The 18,854-nt window shown below is 47.6% G+C and overlaps 1 protein-coding gene across 5 annotated transcripts in view; it reads right to left on the bottom strand.

The window, feature by feature from the left end:
- Positions 1-3,705: 3,705 nt before the first annotated feature.
- CTPS2 (CTP synthase 2) overlaps positions 3,706-18,854 on the bottom strand; it is a 300,027-nt gene continuing 284,878 nt past the window's right edge. For all 5 annotated transcript variants that reach the window (XM_068270769.1, XM_068270771.1, XM_068270768.1 and 2 more), the window contains one exon: positions 3,706-3,824. The gene's annotated coding sequence lies outside the window, so the exon portion shown is untranslated. The remainder of the gene's footprint in view (positions 3,825-18,854) is intronic.

Raw genomic sequence — 18,854 nt, 5'->3', positions numbered from 1 at the left:
TCTATACTCCGGACTTCTCCCCAGAGTGCCTCTCTTCCTCATTCCCTGCAGGCATGTATAGAGTCACCATAGCTGTAGAGGAGGGGACAAACACCTGTGCAGCCCCTACAGGCTCTGGGGCCCAGGGGCAATTGCCCCCGTTGCCTCTATGGAAGCGCCGTCTCTGCCTCCTCGTATCTTCTCAATCAGCTTAGTGGTTCCCTCATTTCTTCGAGCACCCTCCTTTATCTGCACATGTGACTATATCGCTGTATGCATCACACTGGGGTAGAGCTTGGTCAGCCAGGGGTGCTAGTCTGCCTGTAAGCTAAACTCTTGCTGTATGAATGACTTTGTGACAAGTATTTTTGGGGAGTTTGTGTGTGGAAAAATGCATTCTCCTTCACTTGAAGGAGAATTGCGTCAAAATTGCCACAATTCGGAAAAATCACGGTAAAATCAAGTCTGCTGATTTTTTCATGTGTGTGTCTTGATTCAAGTGAATGAGAATGCATTTTTTTTTTAAAATGTAGCCAGTGGAAATTAGGCCTAACCCTTACAGATTGCCTTTAGAAAACAGTGTCCCCGACCTACGGACAGGGATGTGCTCACGAGTAATTATGAGTAGCTAGCTACTCGAATTTGTGATTCTAATGAGGCTTAATAGCATCAGGTGTGCGTACGAGAGAGAACGGCGCCGGAGACTTGGGCGCAGGACACAGCCAGTATATGGCTGATCCTGCTGCCGCACAAGTCCGGGCCGTGTTAATTACTATTCCCCCTCCAGGCCGACATGGATAGTGGGGGAATGAAATAATTCGGCTTCCAGCAATCGCTGGAATCCAAATTATTGTTTTAAAAACAACTTCAGGTCCGTCTTCTGACGGCGCTGAAGTTACTCCCTGTGCCTGCGATAGCCGTAGTTCCTATTACGGCCTATGGTGGCGCCGGCTGCGCCCAAGTCTCCTGCGCTGCTGCGCCCAAGTCTCCAGCGCTGGATTTATCGTGTTCGTCAGGTGTGTGCATGGGAGACAGGGGGTTAATTAGCCAGCTGCCCGCCGCTTCTATGCATATCACAGCCTCGCACGTGTCCAATGGGACGAGTTCCACGACTCAGTACCGCACACTTCCTCTTACCGGCCAAAGTAGGAAGTGTGCAGTACTGAGTCATGGAACGTGTCCCGTTGGACGCGTGCGAGGCTGTGATATGCATAAAAGTAGCGGGCAGCTGGGTAAGGCCCGGTGCACATTAGCGTTTGCCAATGGAACCGGCTGTACGATTCCGTGGTCCGCTCCGCTGAGCAGACCAAAAAATGCAGCAGGGCCAAATTATTTTTCGGACCGTTTCGCTCAGCGCAACGAAAACGGAAGGTTTTGCAGCATATGGGAACCAATGAAAACGGACGTTTTACAACACACTGGCTGTAAAACGGACCGTTTTCACCAGATCCAGATGGCCGGATTCGTATGTCCGGTTCCGTACAAAAACGCTAATGTGAACCAGGCCTAATTAACCCCGTCTCCTATGCACACACCTGACGCTATTAAGCCTCATTAGAATCACAAATTCGAGTAGCTAGCTACTAATTACTCGTGAGCACATCCCTGCCTACGAATGCCCGACTCACCCTTATGAATGGCCTGAAAATGGTAAATTTGATTTTGTGGGAACGTGAATTTTTTTGGTTAAATTTTAAGGAATTCAAAAAATTTTTTTTGAACTGGTAAATGAGATTTTGCTGCGGTACACTGAGGGTACAGAGGTAACACAGTGGGGGAACACTGAAGACACGGGGTAACAGAGGTGACACACAAAGGACACTGGAGGCAGAGGGGGGCATAGAGGTGATACAGGAGGCAAAGATGGTCAGGACTGTGGAGTCGGAGCAATTTTTAAGTACCTAGAGTAAGAGGTTTCATAAACTGAGGAGTTGGATGATTTTTGTACCAATTCAACAGCCCTGGTAAGTATTAGACTAAGGGCTCTTTCACACCAAGACGTTGCATTTTAGGGGACGTTAAGGTCGCATAACTTGCCCCTAAAGCAACGCATGATGGTGCTAAAGTTGGACGCTACATAGAGACGCGTTATGCGTATCTTGGTGCGGTGTTTTTTGTTCGATACTGGTAGAATGAAAACGACGCATGCGTCAAAAGACTGTGGAGACCACGTGATCGGAACACTCTGCATCACGTGGTCCCGCCAGCCAATCGTCACACAAAGCGGCCGCTCCAGGAAGTAAACACATGACGTCACACAGTGCAGTGAATATTAATTAGCCATGTGGCTGGGCACAATAGCGGACTTTCCCCTCCTCCTCCAACATTACTGAGCATGTGCGGCTAAAACCGTGTATAACGCACAGCATGCTGCACTTTCATTGAACGTGCAGCGTTACACTGTAACGCAATGTGGGCACTGTGAACAGCACATTGATTTTTCATTACTGTGAGTTGGGCTGCGTTACAGGCTACTCTAACGTGCGCCTGCAACGTCCCACTGTGAAAGCAGCCTAAAGGTGGCCACCAATGGTCCAATTTCTAGCGAAAAATCGTTAGAGCGATCAGAAATTCTCATCGGATTGGTTGTAAATAATCTCAGTTGATGGGCACAATCGATTAAGAACAATTATCAAAATAGTCGTCCGATTGGATTTTCATCAAACCATAATTTGGATTGTCTTGTTGGTTGTGATAGATACGAAGAAAAGATTGGTTCGTTGATGGTGTAGTGAACGGATAAGAATTATCTGATCGCTCAAACCATTTTTCGCTACAAATTGGATCGTTAGTGGCCACTTTAAGTAGTCAGAGTCAAGGAGTCGGTGCAATTTTGGGTGCCTGGAGTCGGTGGTTTCATAAACTGAAGAGTCGGATAATTTCTTTGTACTGACTCCAAAGCCCTGGAGATGGCACAGTGTTTCGACTTAAGAACAGATTCAGGTTAAAGGGAAGGTTCAGGGAGGGGATTAAAAAAATAAATTTCCACTTACCTGGGGCTTCCTCCAGCCCGTGGCAGGCAGGAGGTGCCCTTGCCGCTGCTCCGCAGGCTCCCATGGGTCTCCGGTGCCCAACCCGACCTGGCCAGGCCGGCGGCCAGGTCGTGCTCTTCTGCTCTCCATTTCCTGGCACTTCTGCGTCCCACGCCGGCGCGCTGACGTCATCGGACGTCCGCCGGGCTGTACTGCGCATGCACAGAACTACTGCGTCTGCGCAGTACACCCCGGTGGACGTCCGATGACGTCAGCGCGCAAGGCGTGGGACGCAGAAATGCCAGGAAATGGAGCGCAGAAGAGCCCGACCTGGCCAGGTCGGGCACCGGAGACCACCGGGAGCCTGCAGAGCGGCGGCGAGGGCACCTCCTGCCTGCCACGGGCTGGAGGAAGCCCCAGGTAAGTGGAAATTTATTTTTATTTTTTTAATCCCCTCCCTGAACCTTCCCTTTAAGAACCACCCTACAGTCTGTATCTTGTTTGTAAACAGGGGACTACCTGTATCTCTTTGTGCCTTGGATGGAAGTACAGACGGAGTGTACAGCTCAATTCCAGCAACTGCCTTGCTGAGCAGCTGCAAATACATTCAATGCCGGACCTGTACAAGAAAGCGGATGGTATTTATACAAGCAGTCTCTGTCGCTCTACTATGTCAGCAGCGTTGCCAGCAGGCTGCAAGTCTCAAAGCATCAGCGCAGGAAGAATTCTATATTTATGAATGCGTAAACAAAAATAAATGATAGACGTAATCTATATTCCAACATATGGTTAGTGTGTAATGATGGGTGCGAGGGTTCTCCGCGAAGCAATTCCCCTTCTGATGCGTCATCTCTGTAGACAGCGTCTCTTCAGCTGAAAAACAAGAGGAAATAATCCAAAGTAGGTCTCGTGTGTATTTAAAGGAAATATGAAGTTAAAAAAATGATCTGTGCTACACTGAAGTACAAATGAGAAGAGTTCACATAGATTTCAATGCAATATTACAATGCATTTTTGCCTGCCTTGGTGTCATATTTCACATACAATTAGCAGAGAATGATTACCGTACTCATTTAGCAGATAAGTGATACATACATTTTCTTCTGCTTAGCTGGACACATCTGGGTCTCAATACAATCTCCTCAGACACTTCAGCCATCTGGATAGCATAGTGTAATGGTTGAGCGTTCTGCCTCTGACATAGAAAACCTGGGTTCAAATCATGTTTCATTCTATTCAGTAAACCGACACCTATTCAGTGAGGAGTTCTTGGGCAAGACTCCCTAACAATACTACCACGAACTAAGTGCTGGCTAGTGGCCGCCTCGCAAACGCTTTGAGTCGGACAGGAGAAAAGCGCTATTCAAATATTGGAATTGTTAATATCCCTGGAAGCCCGTCATATCTTATCTAGACAACTCATTCAGGGAAAGGAAACGAGCAGTTGCAGTCAGCTGAAGCTTCAAGAACAAGCGACACCCATGCTAGCCTAGAAATAAAAAACACATATGTAAGTAGATAAATACTACTTCTACTTACATAACAGATGTATTGTGCTATCCACGTAATGATTCCTGTGAATTTTATAAGGGAAAAGCAGAAAATCCTATTCTAGGCAGTGGCCATCTGCCAAGCTAATGCTGACATCATATCCTCCCTGACTCTTGTTTCCCCCCCTCCCTTCTCTTGCTCATTGTGTATTCATTAGCTGCCCTCCTCCCAGAGTCTTCAGACACTCCCACTGAGGTGTATACTAACAACTTCACTGTCTATTTTTTTATTTACACATCCAATCACTGAGTCGCCTCAGCCTTGCTTGTAAACACAAGTAATCAGAGGGTGTTTCTGATAAGCAGCTAGGCAGGGAAATAAATGGAAGAGGAGGAATATATTATAGATAAAAAGAACTCCCAGCATTCAACTCTTTGGCACTGTTTGGCACTAGGGCCAGTGCTCCTAAAGTATGTGATAACTACAAACCATAACAGCAGAAAACGTTTTGCAAGTTTTTAATGCAGGATTAGCATCTTTACAACTTAATACACTCAGACCAGTTGCTGTTGAAATCTGATTTTTATGGTGACAATACCGCTTTAAAGGGGTTCTGTGGGGGTTCCTGAGGAGAAAAACTGCCACTTACCTGGGGCTTCTATCAGCCACCTGCAGTGGTAATGTCCCACGCCATCCTCCTCCCATCCGCTGTTCCCCGCAGCCGGCACCGGGCTATTATTCGGCTGTCACACAGACGAATAATGCGCGTTGCCGCGCCTCCGCTCGCGTCATCTGAGACTTACTGCGCAGGCGCAGTACAACAGAGCCTTGTACTGCGCTTGCGCAGTAAGCTTCCGATGACGCAGACGGAAGCGAGCGGGTGCGCGGCCACTTTAGCGCAGCTGCAGTTGGATTCCATGCCGCGCTAGCCCGGGGCCGGCGGCGGAGAACGGCAGATGGGAGGACGCCGCCGTGGGACATTACCGCTGCAGGGGGCTGATAGACGCCCAAGGTAAGTGTCTGTTTTCCTCCTTAATAACCCCGTAACAGAACTCCTTTAAAGAAAACCTGTAATAAAAAAAAACCCTCTGGGGGATACTTACCTCGGGAGGGGGAAGCCTCTGGATCCTAATGAGGCTTCCCCACCCTCCTCCATCCCTCCATTTAGCCTGCCGGGACCCCCGAAGTGTGGCGATGTAAATATTTTGCGCCTGTGCAGTAGAGCGGATACGATTGGGTTCGGCTATTTACGCCTAGCTGAACGAAGAGCCGCCACTGCGCCTGTGCTGGATCCAGGAGAGGTAAATATATCACCACTTGTCAGGCTTATCGAGGGTGGATAGTGGGAAGCTTCAGGGGAGCCAGAGCTGGATTGCCTGCAGCTACAGGGATGGGGAAGCCTCATTGGGACCCTGAGGCTTCCCTCTCCTAAAGGAAGTACCCCCCAGAGGTCTTTTTTTTTACACAGATTCTCTTTAAAGTGAACCTGAGATGAAGGCAATGGCTATATTTATACTTACCTGGGACTTCCTCCAGCCCCAGGAGGTGTGTGGGCTCCCTCGCTGTCCTCTCCGTTGTAAAATTGCATTGAAATCAATTTGCAATTGTGTTTTGCACTTTCCAGTGTGAAAAAAGCCCCTCCCAGTGATTTTACCATGCTCCAGTCACCCGCAGCGTCCCTCTTTCAGCTGGCCATGTGCGTCCTTGAGCCCGCTCCCGTAGCCGGGAGTGTTCAGTGCAGTTGAGATATTTATGTACCCTGCAGAACGCCTCCATCCACAGGACTGCTATCATGAGGCACGTGGACGAGGGCCGCGCATCCAGCTGAAAGAGGGGCGCTGCGGTGTTTGAAGCATTGTAGAATCCCGACGTGGGCACAGGGTGGCTGCAGGGGGCGGGGTGTTTCATCGCATCCCGATGATACCGTGCACGTGATTGCTTCCCCACAGGAAGTGAGCGCTACTTCCTGCTTAGCTGGCTGCCAGATGGGAATTACCGCATACTAAGGCGGTAATCCCCGAAGGCCTGTTTTTGATGGTGCGGTGCGGTCCCGGAAACTGGCCTCAGTCATTACCAGGGCGGATAAGTTTAAAGAATTAGGTGAAGGGACTCAAGTGAGAATGGGCACCAGGTTTGTTTATAGTAAAATACTTGTAAATTATATTACTAATATTTTTACTGTCGGCTACTCCTGTGTGCCCAACTCATGGTATATACAGGTAGTCCTCGACTTACGAACGACCCGCCAATACAAATGGCATGAATTCTGTGTTTCCATGGGGACAATCACCAAATTTTTTTTTCAAATTGGACTTGTAGTTTTTGAGAAAATTTATTTTGAAAAATTAAAAGAAAAAATGGCTTTTAAACTAGTATAGCAGGCACAAAGAGCAGAAGTGACACAGAGGGGGACACTGGAGGCACAGGGGGGCACAGAGGAGGTACAGGGGACAGAGATGACGCAATGCTCCTACTTAAAGCGGTCTAACACCCAGCATTTCAACTTTGCTTTAACCTCCTTGGCGGTAATCCCGAGCTGAGCTCGGGGTATGCCGCCGGAGGTCGCCGCTCAGGCCCTGCTGGGCCGATTTGGATTCTGAAAAAAGCAGCACACGCAGCCGGCACTTTGCCAGCCGCGTGTGCTGCCCGATCGCCGCCGCTCCGCGGCGATCCGCCGCGTGCAGCGGCGAAAGAGGGTCCCCCCAGCCGCCCGAGCCCAGTGCAGCCGGAACAAACAGTTCCGGCCGGCGCTAGGTGCTGGATCGGGCGGCTCTGACGTCAGGACGTCGACTGACGTCCATGACGTCACTCCGCTCGTCGCCATGGCGACGAGGAAAGCGAAACAAGATAGGCCGCTCATTGCGGCCTATCTTGTTACTTTCAATTGCCGGAGGCGATCGAAAGTACGCTTCCGGAGCGCCCTCTAGTGGGCTTTCATGCAGCCAACTTTCAGTTGGCTGCATGAAATAGTTTTTTTTTAATTTAAAAAAAACCCTCCCGCAGCCTCCCTGGCGATTTTAATAGAACGCCAGGGAGGTTAATAGATTGCTTACAGTTTAAAAACTATTATGCCAGATTTTTTTTAAAGCAGAAATTCACTGAATAGTTAAAACTCAGCATTTTAGTGCTGTATTCAGCTAGGATTCCGCTTCCAAGCTATCATGTTTGGAATGTAAATAAACCTCTGAAAAGCCTGTCTGGGAAGCCCTCTGTGCTCTCTCAGGTAGACTTTTATTTATTTACATTCTAAACACGATACATTTGTATCTAAAGCTCAGCTCGGAAGCGGAATCCTAGCTGAATACAGCACTAAAATGCTGAGTTTTAACTATTCAGTGAATTTCTGCTTAAAAAAAAATCTGGCATAATAGTTTTTAAGCTGTAAGCAATCTATTAAAGCAAAGTTGAAATGCTGGGTGTTAGACCGCTTTAAGAACAGATTCAGGTTAAGAACGAACCTACAGTCCCTATCTCGTTCGTTAACCGGGGACTATCTGTATGTATATGGTGAGAGACTCACTGAGAGGCTTTCACCGACCTTAAAAGCTGCAGTTTGTTGTCAGAGAACATAGCCTCATACATATCTGTTATTGCAGGATCTAATACTGTACACACAATTCCGTGTAACAGGCCAACGCATTTCGCTTCTCAAGCCGCCCAGTCACATTTCAGCGATTGGAGATACGCCAATCAATGTACCCCATCCCTGGCCTCCCTGCATCCTGTAATTATATAAATACTGATAATGGGCCTGAAAGCAAGATGCAGCGTGTTTACATAGGGCTGTAGGTTACGTAAGAAAGCAATTTGTAACCACCCCCCCATCTCCTATTTTTAATTTACGGCAAGAGCTATATGTTATCTTTACAAATAATAATAACAGCCTGGAAAGGCTGATATCTTCCCTATTGATTCCGGTGAGGGGTGATATAAGTGATAGCGCCGCTTCCTTTTCCAGGAATAATCTAGCTGCGTTTGCTCACCGCGAAACGCAGGGGATGATTTTCTTACTTTAACGTGTGTGCAAGCCGGCAATTATCTCCGATACTGTCATCAGAAATGCTGCTGGTAAGTATGGCTTCTGGGAAGAAAATCTAAATAGAGGAACACATTTCAAAAAGGTCTGCTTGGCTTAATTTCTGTATCCGCAGCGCGGCCCCCCCCCCCCCCCATCTCTGAGCAGGAAATATAATGAAATGCATAATAAGATGAAAGCAGACCCTGACATGCAATAAAGAGACCCTGTATATATGATAGCAGCCAAACCGCGCAAATGTATTCAGACTTTTCCATAAATGGAAGATAAAGGATCGGAATAGGATAGCTGAGATCTGGCGTATAAATTCCTGTCAATAACTTATCCACTCTGTAAGGCCTCGTTCACATCTACTAGCGCAGGTGGCCGTGCGATCAGAATGCAACGCGTCACCATGTCATACACGCTTCCACATGCGCACGGAAGCGCGTACGATGTGAACGAGGCCTAATATGTGCATAAATAAATAACAACAAGATAAATAGCTTGCCTTGAGTGCCAATGCACAAGACATATTATGCATAATATGCATTTAAAAACCATATTTTTTTTACTAGAACGTTATTCAAAGGGTTAACACAGGCTTTAGAAGCTTCAATGCCTTCAGAGCTAGCCGCTTCCAAAAGTTATGTAATCTTGTGTTTACTTAAATGTATCAAGTGTGGAATGTGACACATTCTCTGACTGTGCAGGAGCTCCCAGACATAGAGAGAGAGTCAAACCATGTCTGCCTGAATGAATAAATGAATAAAGGAAGTTATTAATAAAAATTCAAAGTCAGCTCATAAAGCAAAAAACTGTACTTTTGGTGAGCTATAATTTATAAATGAATAATAATACTTATGCACAAATGCAAATATGATAACCGTATGGCATATAAAAAGTAGGAAAACATGTTTTTATTAAATATTATGTCCGGGTTTTAAACCGCTTTAAAGGGTACATGAGACGGGGGAGATAAAAAGTTATACATACCTGGGGCTTCCTCCAGCCCCTTCAGCGCAGATCGCTCCCTCGTCGCCTTCCTCCGCTGCCTGCAGCCTCCGCAATTCGCCCTGCAAAGTCCTCCAGTCGGCGCAGTCTGGCCACACAAGCTGCCCTGTCTGGGCCTGCGCAGTGGTATTGTGCAGGACGCTCCCGGCGGTGGAAGTGTGATGGGGCGCGCGCGGCCGGGACATGTATGCACTGTACACCCCAGGCTAGAGGACTTTGCAGGGTGAATTGTGGACGATCCAGGAGGTGGAGGAGGACAGCATTCGGCCTGCAGGGGGCTTAAGGGCATACATATGAAATCGGCGCCGGGAGACTTGGGTGCAGGATACAGCCAGTATGGCTTATCCTGCTGCTGCATAAGTCCCGGTGGCGTTAATTACTATTCCCCCTCTAGGTCCTGGTGGATGGTGGGGAATGATAAAATTCGGCTTCCAGCTATTGCTGGCGGACGAATTACAGTGTTGTAAAAGTAACTTCAGCTCTGTCTTCTGACGGCACCGAAGTTACTCAGTGTGCGCTGCTATAGCCGTAACTCCTTCCTGCGCTGAAAAGAACTGCTCCGGCTGGAGGAAGCCCCAGGTAAATATAACCTTTTTATCAACCCCCCCCCCCCCCATCTCAGGTTTTCTTTAAAGACTGAGTTCTTCCAAATCATGAAATAAAAGTTGTAAGACAACAGATTATTCCGCAACGTTTCACGTGGAAATCCAGTGAAGTCAGCAGACTACCTTCACTTTTATTTCCCTCTCCCTACTGTTTATGAAGAAGAGACCTTCAAATACGCCGGGATCTGCTGAGAAATGCTCTAGGCCCCCTACAGGCAGAATCAGAGAACTCCCACATTTAACTATAAATAATTTAAGATGGATTAAGATCTAACAAAAAAACTGTGCAGTAATTGAGCAGAACTATCACGTAGCTGACTTTGCTACTGTCACGCAATAGGAGCTGTAAGAGCCTTGGGATAAGCCCTTCAGTGCATTGCTTCCAGCTATAACATTGAACAAGGGAAAACTTTTACACCAAAACATGTTTTAGCTTTTATTTACATTTAAGCAAAAAGTGTCCAGTTCAAAATTATTCATACCCTTCTCAAACTGTCACAGTCTGTGGGAAAATCCAAAGTTCTATACCATTCCAAATAGTCCAAGCTTTTCTAAACCATCCTAATTACCCTGATTAATTGGGAACAGCTGTTTTAATTAACTCAAGAGGTGAAAAACAGCAGCTCTCTGCAGTTGGTTTGTGGACAGTCATGGCTAAGACAAAGCAGCTCAGTGAGGACCTGTGGCTGCGCATTTTGGCTGCTCACAAGTCAGGAAAGGGCCCCTAGGGGGCGCTCTTATCTGTGAGCTGAAACGCAAGACAGGAAGAAGTTTGTAGATGCAACTCGTGGATCATGGATCATGGCGAAGTCAGTATTTGATGTCCCCTCAGCGGCAGCACGTGGGGAGGACATGCAGGCCCCTCAGGGGTCCTGGGCCCAGTCGCACAGGCGACTGCTGAGACCGTGGGACCATGTTCCCATTCAGCAATCAGTGGTCTAACAGGCGGCGACGGGACACGCTCGTGCGCTGCGCATAGGAAGCAAAAGACAAGTATCTACGCCACCTGAAATGTTGTGTGCATGTTATCAGGCCAAATCACGAGGTATGTAAACTTTTGATCAGGGTTATTTGTGTAAGGATTATGATTTAAAAAGAGTAAACACAGTTGTTTGACAATAAATGGCTTCAGCCAACCAGGGTTTGTAAACTTCTGAGCACAACTGTATCTCTCATGTGAAATCAGTTAGGCATAATTCACATGGGAAGCTGAATTGCACTTCTGTCGGACAGGGATAGATGGGAGCATCCTGCCTCCCATTTGCCGGCCACCAAAATTCCAGCTGATTGGCAGCATTTGTAACTATTAGTTCTATCCGGATATCTCCCAGTTATCTGATTACCTGTCTGATGTCTTCTTCGGTCCGTCCCTCGGGGCCTCCCACAATGCGGTCGAAGCGGCGGTCACGTGATTACAAACACTTCCTCCTTCTGGGTTGAAGGAGGAAGTGTTTCTAATCACGTGGCGCGCGTGGAGCGTATTGTGGGAGGCGCCGAGGGACAGACGATTGACCCCCCCCCCGCTAACCCCTCACAGGTAACTGGGAGATATCCGCATAGGAACTATCCGGGTATCTCCCGGATCCGGATTTGAGCAGCCCTATTTGTAACCACATGCGGTGCTCCCATGCACGGGAGCAGCTGACAGGATGAGAATTCACCGCTGAGGCTTAAGGAACTTTTCATGGCCATGAATGGAATGGCACTTGAAACAGGGGTGGAGACGCCCAATGCTTAAAAGGTAGGCTAATAAGCTGTTGATCTTATAAACAGAGAGGTAATCTTACCTCTTCTAAAGAATTTGGACCAGTTTATTGAAAAAATGTCATTTATTTGAGCACATAACTTTGACAATGCGTTTTGCGGGTGCTTGCACGCTTCCTCAGGTCAATGAAAAAACAGGTCTCTTAACTGCTATGGCTGTGTAGCAAAAATGACCTGGAAAACCGAGCAGGGACAGTTAATTTCCCTGCTCATAGGTGGTTGCAAGAATTTGCACCCCACCTTTGTGAGTATATACATCCTTAGCATTTTGCCTTTTTGAATCTTCTGCACCACTGGGCTTCTGTTTTCCTTTTGTCTTTTAGATGAGCCTGGGGTTGGTACAATCACAGGAACCATCGACATAAGCTATGAATGGAATAGACACAGAAGGTTTTGGCACTGGTGGCAAGGACTTGGTTACACAATAAGGGCTGGGGCCTACTGGCGGCCCATGATGATTACACCTGTATGAAATACGTTGGGGAAAGCTTCGGGATGTTAGCTGTTGGCACGGTGGTTGTCTGCTTTTATACAAAATCCACAGCAGCACTGTTCTTCCTGCATTACACCAACCTGCTTTACTTTTTCTTCCCGTAAGAGATAGAACAGTCCAGGGTTTCCAATTTACATTAGAGTTTTTCACTGTTTTGATTTCCCTTGCTCAGCGCCAAAACAAATACAGCTATGTAGGTTTAATTTGAATGCATGTAACTTTGGACCTAAGTTACTTGGGTACTCTGAGACGGAAATCTTTGGAGACCATAACTTGTATGGCAGTCCTGGAAAAATATATAAAAAAATATATGGAAAGGTGTTAAGACCTCACTTGCGCACAAAAAACTCCTACATCTTCCATCAAACCTTCCTACAGCTCCCTTCAGCTTTGGGAAAGCCGCCAAGAGCTGCAGGAAGGGTAGAAGACAATGTCTGGAAGGTTCGATAAGTACTATCTGCTGTTTGGACTTTTTCGTCTGGTTGGTCAAGCAGCAGGCAAAAATACCTATCCCGCATCAGCCAATCCCCATCTGTGCCGGATACAGGGAACTTTGCAGTGTTTCTGAACCCGAGGAGTGGGTCAGGTTCTCTTTAAAGCGGGATCTTCACCGTAAAAATCAAATTTCAACAGCAACTGATAAGTGTAAGTGACAAAGATGCTAATCCTGCATTCAGAACTTTTTCTGCTGTTATGGTTTGGAGTTATCACATACCTTAGGAGCACTGGCCCTTTAATTGCCATTGCCATCGGCAGGCAAAACAGTTTCCTGCAGTTGATAGTGCACTTCCTAGTATAGATCTCAGTGGAAGTTAGGGTTGCAACAGTATGAAATTCCACGGTATGATAACCGTCAAAAAAAATACCACGGTATTACGGTATACGGTGTTATACAATAGCCAGTAGTAGGTGGCCGCAGCATAGGTAGCCAAGGATAGGTGTAGCCAGAAGTAGGGGGCCACAGCATAGGTAGCCAGGGATAGGTGTAGCCAGTAGTAGGTGGTCGCAGCATAGGTAGCCAGGGATAGGTGGAGCCAGTAGTAGGTGGCTGCAGCATAGGTAGCCAGGGATAGGTGTAGCCAGTAGTAGGTGGCTGCAGCATAGGTAGACAGGGATAGGTGTAGCCAGTAGTAGGTGGCCGCAGCATAGGTAGCCAAGGATAGGTGTAGCCAGAAGTAGGTGGCCGCAGCATAGGTAGACAGAGATAAATGTAGCCTGTAGTAAGTGGCTGCAGCATAGGTAGACAGGGATAGGTGTAGCCAGTAGTAGGTGGCCGCAGCATAGGTAGCCAGGGATAAGTGTAGCCAGTAGTAGGAGTACATTTGAAATCGGCGCCGGTAGACTTGGGCGCAGGATACAGCGGTATATAGCTGATCCTGCTTCTGCACAAGTCCGGGCCGATTTAATTACTATTCCCCCTCCGGCCGACATGGATAGTGGGGGAATGAAATAATTCGGCTTCCAGCGATTATTATGTTTTTAAGCAACTTACTCACTGAGCGCTTCAATAGGAATTATTCCTATTGAAGTCTATGGAGGCGCTGGCTGCGCCCAAATCTAGCAGCGTTGAAAAGCACTGCTCCGAGTAGTAGGTGGCCAAAGCATAGGTATAGGTAGCCAGAGATAGGTGTAGCCAGTAGTAGGCGGTCGCAGCATAGGTAGACAGGGATAGGTGTAGCCAGTAGTAGGTGGCCACAGCATAGGTAGCCAGGGATAGGTGTAGCCAGTAGTAGGTGGCCGCAGCATAGGTAGACAGGGATAGGTGTAGCCAGTAGTAAATGACCGCAGCATAGGTAGACAGGGATAGGTGTAGCCAGTAGTAGGTGGCCGCAGCATAGGTAGACAGGGATAGGTGTAGCCAGTAGTAAATGACCGCAGCATAGGTAGACAGGGATAGGTGTAGCCAGTAGTAGGTGGCTGCAGCATAGGTAGACAGGGATAGGTGTAGCCAGTAGTAAATGACCGCAGCATAGGTAGACAGGGATAGGTGTAGCCAGTAGTAGGTGGCCGCAGCATAGGTAGACAGGGATAGGTGTAGCCAGTAGTAAATGACCGCAGCATAGGTAGACAGGGATAGGTGTAGCCAGTAGTAAATGACCGCAGCATAGGTAGACAGGGATAGGTGTAGCCAGTAGTAGGTGGCCGCAGCATAGGTAGACAGGGATAGGTGTAGGCAGATAAATCACAGGACACATTTACCCCTGAACACAAGTATCATGCTGGTTTATCTGGAGTTGGGAACATTTTTGAGTGGCATTGACAGAGAGCAGGGGCACCTCCTGAAGAGCTTCCAGCCAGTCCTCAGTAAGATCCGGTATCTCTTTTTCCCATAGTGTCTTACTTACTTTAGTGGGAACTTTCTATGATAGCGAGCGAGCAGCAGACTATAACACATTGAGATCAGGCCCTGCTTGCTAGAAGCTCGCATTACCATATTGTAGACATTGTAGTGTGCACTCTAGGAGCATGCCTATATACTATGTATCATATACTTTGATTGGAGGTGCCATTTGTAAAGCGTTGGTAAGATCTGATGTTAGGAGTCTAAAAGATCAATTTGTCATTGAAGAATAGCGTGCTAAGTTTATCTACTCCCAGCAGGGGAACTTTTAGGCAAAGGCAGTACAGACCATTGCCTGGAGTGCCATTGGTCCTGGGGGCGCCATGTTGCTGGATTAAGCCCCGCCCCGGAATTAAGCCTTACTTCCTAATTAACCTCCTTGGCGGTATGGAAGAGCTCAGCTCGTCCATGACCGCTGGAGGGCGCCGCTCAGGCCCCGCTGGGCCGATTTTCACAATTTAAAAAAAAAAAAACACGCGGCAAGCACTTTGCTTGCTGCGTGTTGGTCCCGATCGCCGCCGCTACCCGCCGCGTAACCGCCGCCCCCCCCAAGACCCCTGCGCAGCCTGGCCAATCAGTGCCAGGCAGCGCTGAGGGGTGGATCGGGACTCCGTCTGACGTCACAACGTCATCGCGATCGTCGTCATGGCGACAGGGGGGGGAGGGGGTTGGGGTGTGGTGGGGAAGTCCTTAAGGAAATCCCGTTCGGAATGGTATATCCTTACGTGGGTAAGCGCCGGCGGCGATCGAAACTACGCGCCGGACGCCGCAGGGAGGGTGGCATCATGATTTTAAAAAAAAATTATAATTTAAAACTGCTGCTGCGGTAATAGAACGCCAGAGTGGTTAAACCTCGCCCCATGGGTGTTCTATTACTTGCCTCTGCTGCATCTGCTTAGCGTTAGTTTCAGGCAGCTGCCACTGTCCCTCTGTGCATCGTTTTTCCCCCCTTTGTGCCTCCTTCTGTCCCTTTTGTGCCTCCTTCTGTCTCCTTGTGCCTCCTTCAGTCCCTTGTGCCATGTCTGACCCCTTGTTTGCCCTTCTGTCTCCCTTTATGCCGCCTTCTGTCCCCTGTGTGCCTTCTTCAGTCCCCTGTGCCTCCTTCTTTTCTCCCGTGCCTCCTTCTTTCCTCCATTGTGCCTCAGTCTGCCCCCTTTGTGCCTTCCTTCAGTCCTCCTGTGCCTCCTTCTGTCCTCTTTTGTGCCTCCTTCTGGCCCTCATGCCTTTTTCTGTCCCCCTGTACCACCCGCTGCCCCTCTTGTGTACCTCTTTCTGTCCTCCTGTGTCTCCTTCTGTCCTCCTTTGTGTCTCATTCTGTCCCCCATTGTGCCTTCTGTCCCCCTTTGTGCCTCCTTCTGTCCTCCCTTGTGACTTTTTCTGACCCTCGTGCCTCCTTCTGTCCCCCTATGTGCCTTGGCCACAGGTTTTCTCGCCTGGAGTGACAAAATTGCTAGAGGCGTCCCTGACTCCCAGGCTTGCCCCTGCATAAAGTCTTTATACTAGTGTCATCTTATATAATCGCATTTTTATAGTGACGCTCTATAATCTTTATTTGAGATCTGAGAAATATCAATTAAAAATGTGTCCAAATCACATGTGATAATGCAATAACACAAAACCATAACTGATTACCTTATTTTTTCACATTTTCTGTTTGCATTAAACAAGGAATGAAATAAAGAACAGGTGCATCCATCCTTCCAGCCACACAATGGCACATTTATAGATCCCACAGTAATGTATCAATGGCATAAAAAAAACCACACCGCACCTCCAAGACAGGTATCCTGGGCCCTTCTAGGTGCTTTTACCCAGGAACCCAATCCCTGCAGCTGAGTAGGTGGCCGCAGCATAGGTAGACAGGGATAGGTGTAGCCAGTAGTAGGTGGCCGCAGCATAGGTAGCCAGGGATAGGTGTAGCCAGTAGTAGGTGGCCGCAGGATAGGTAGACAGGGATAGGTGTAGCCAGTAGTAGGTGGCCGCAGCATAGGTAGACAGGGATAGGTGTAGCCAGTAGTAGGTGGCCGCAGCATAGGTAGACAGGGATAGGTGTAGCCAGTAGTAGGTGGCCGCAGCATAGGTAGACAGGGATAGGTGTAGCCAGTAGTAGGTGGCCGCAGCATAGGTAGACAGGGATAGGTGTAGCCAGTAGTAGGTGGCCGCAGCATAGGTAGACAGGGATAGGTGTAGCCAGTAGTAGGTGGCCGCAGCATAGGTAGACAGGGATAGGTGTAGCCAGTAGTAAGTGGCTGCAGCATAGGTAGCCAGTGATCGGTGTAGCCAGTGGTAGGTGGCTGCAGCATAGGTAGCCAGGGATAGGTGTAGCCAGTAGTAGGTGGCCACAGCATAGGTAGCCAGGGATAGGTGTAGCCAGTAGTAGGTGGCCGCAGCATAGGTAGACAGGGATAGGTGTAGCCAGTAGTAGGTGGCCGCAGCATAGGTAGACAGGGATAGGTGTAGCCAGTAGTAGGTGGCCGCAGCATAGGTAGACAGGGATAGGTGTAGCCAGTAGTAGGTGGCCGCAGCATAGGTAGACAGGGATAGGTGTAGCCAGTAGTAGGTGGCCGCAGCATAGGTAGACAGGGGGTGAAGGGGGACGCAGTGCGGGGATAAGTAAATACTCACTTGCTGGCAGCCTGATCCTCACGCGTGTACTGGCTTCATTCTCACATAGTTACATAGTTATTTTGGTTGAAAAAAGACATACGTCCATCGAGTTCAACCAGTATAAAGTACAACACCAGCCTGCTCCCTCACATATCCCTGTTGATCCAGAGGAAGGCAAAAAAACCCTTACAAGGCATGGTCCAATTAGCCCCTAAAGGGAAAAATTCCTTCCCGACTCCAGATGGCAATCAGATAAAATCCCTGGATCAACATCATTAGGCATTACCTAGTAATTGTAGCCATGGGTGTCTTTCAATGCAAGGAAAGCATCTAAGCCCCCTTTAAATGCAGGTATAGAGTTTGCCATAACGACTTCCTGTGGCAATGTATTCCACATCTTAATCACTCTTACTGTAAAGAACCCTTTCCTAAATAAATGGCTAAAACGTTTTTCCTCCATGCGCAGATCATGTCCTCTAGTCCTTTGAGAAGGCCTAGGGACAAAAAGCTAATCTGCCAAGCTATTATATTGCCCTCTGATGTATTTATACATGTTAATTAGATCCCCTCTAAGGCGTCTTTTCTCTAGACTAAATAAACCCAGTTTATCTAACCTTTCTTGGTAAGCGAGACCTTCCATCCCACGTATCAATTTTGTTGCTCGTCTCTGCACCTGCTCTAAAACTGCAATATCTTTCCTGTAATGTGGTGCCCAGAACTGAATTCCATATTCCAGATGTGGCCTTACTAGAGAGTTAAACAGGGGCAATATTATGCTAGCATCTTGAGTTTTTATTTCCCTTTTAATGCATCCCAAAATTTTGTTAGCTTTAGCTGCAGCTGCTTGGCATTGAGTACGATTATTTAACTTGTTGTCGATGAGTACTCCTAAGTCCTTCTCCAAGTTTGATGTCCCCAACTGTATCCCATTTATTTTGTATGGTGCTAGACCATTAGTACGACCAAAATGCATGACTTTACATTTTTCAACATTGAATTTCATCTGCCATTTATGTGCCCATATAGCCATCCTATCCAGATCCTGTTGCAATATGACACTATCTTCCTGAGAGTTGATGATTCTGCACAATTTTATATCATCTGCAAAAATAGCAACATTGCTCACTACTGCATCTACTAGGTCATTAATAAATAAATTGAAGAGCACTGGACCCAGAACAGATCCCTGTGGGACCCCACTGCTAACAGTCACCCATTTTGAGTATGATCCATTGACCACAACTCTTTGTTTTCTGTCCATTAGCCAGTTCCCTATCCATGCACACAGACTCTTCCCCAGTCCTTGCATCCTCAACTTTTGCACCAGACTTCTGTGGGGAACAGTGTCAAAGGCCTTTGCAAAGTCCAAGTATATCACATCTACAGCATTCCCAATATCCATATTAGCATTCACGACCTCATAAAAGCTGAGCATGTTAGTCAAACAGGAACTGTCTTTAGTAAACCCATGTTGATGCTGAGAAATAAGATTATTTTCTAGTATGAAGTCATGTATAGTATCTCTTAGTAACCCCTCATATAGTTTGCATACAACTGATGTTAAGCTTACAGG

The sequence above is a fragment of the Hyperolius riggenbachi genome, chromosome 2, assembly GCF_040937935.1.
Source record: "Hyperolius riggenbachi isolate aHypRig1 chromosome 2, aHypRig1.pri, whole genome shotgun sequence".
Lineage (NCBI taxonomy): Eukaryota > Metazoa > Chordata > Amphibia > Anura > Hyperoliidae > Hyperolius > Hyperolius riggenbachi.
The sequence above is the reverse complement of the archived record's forward strand: the minus strand, read 5'-3'. Positions and strand labels throughout refer to the sequence as shown.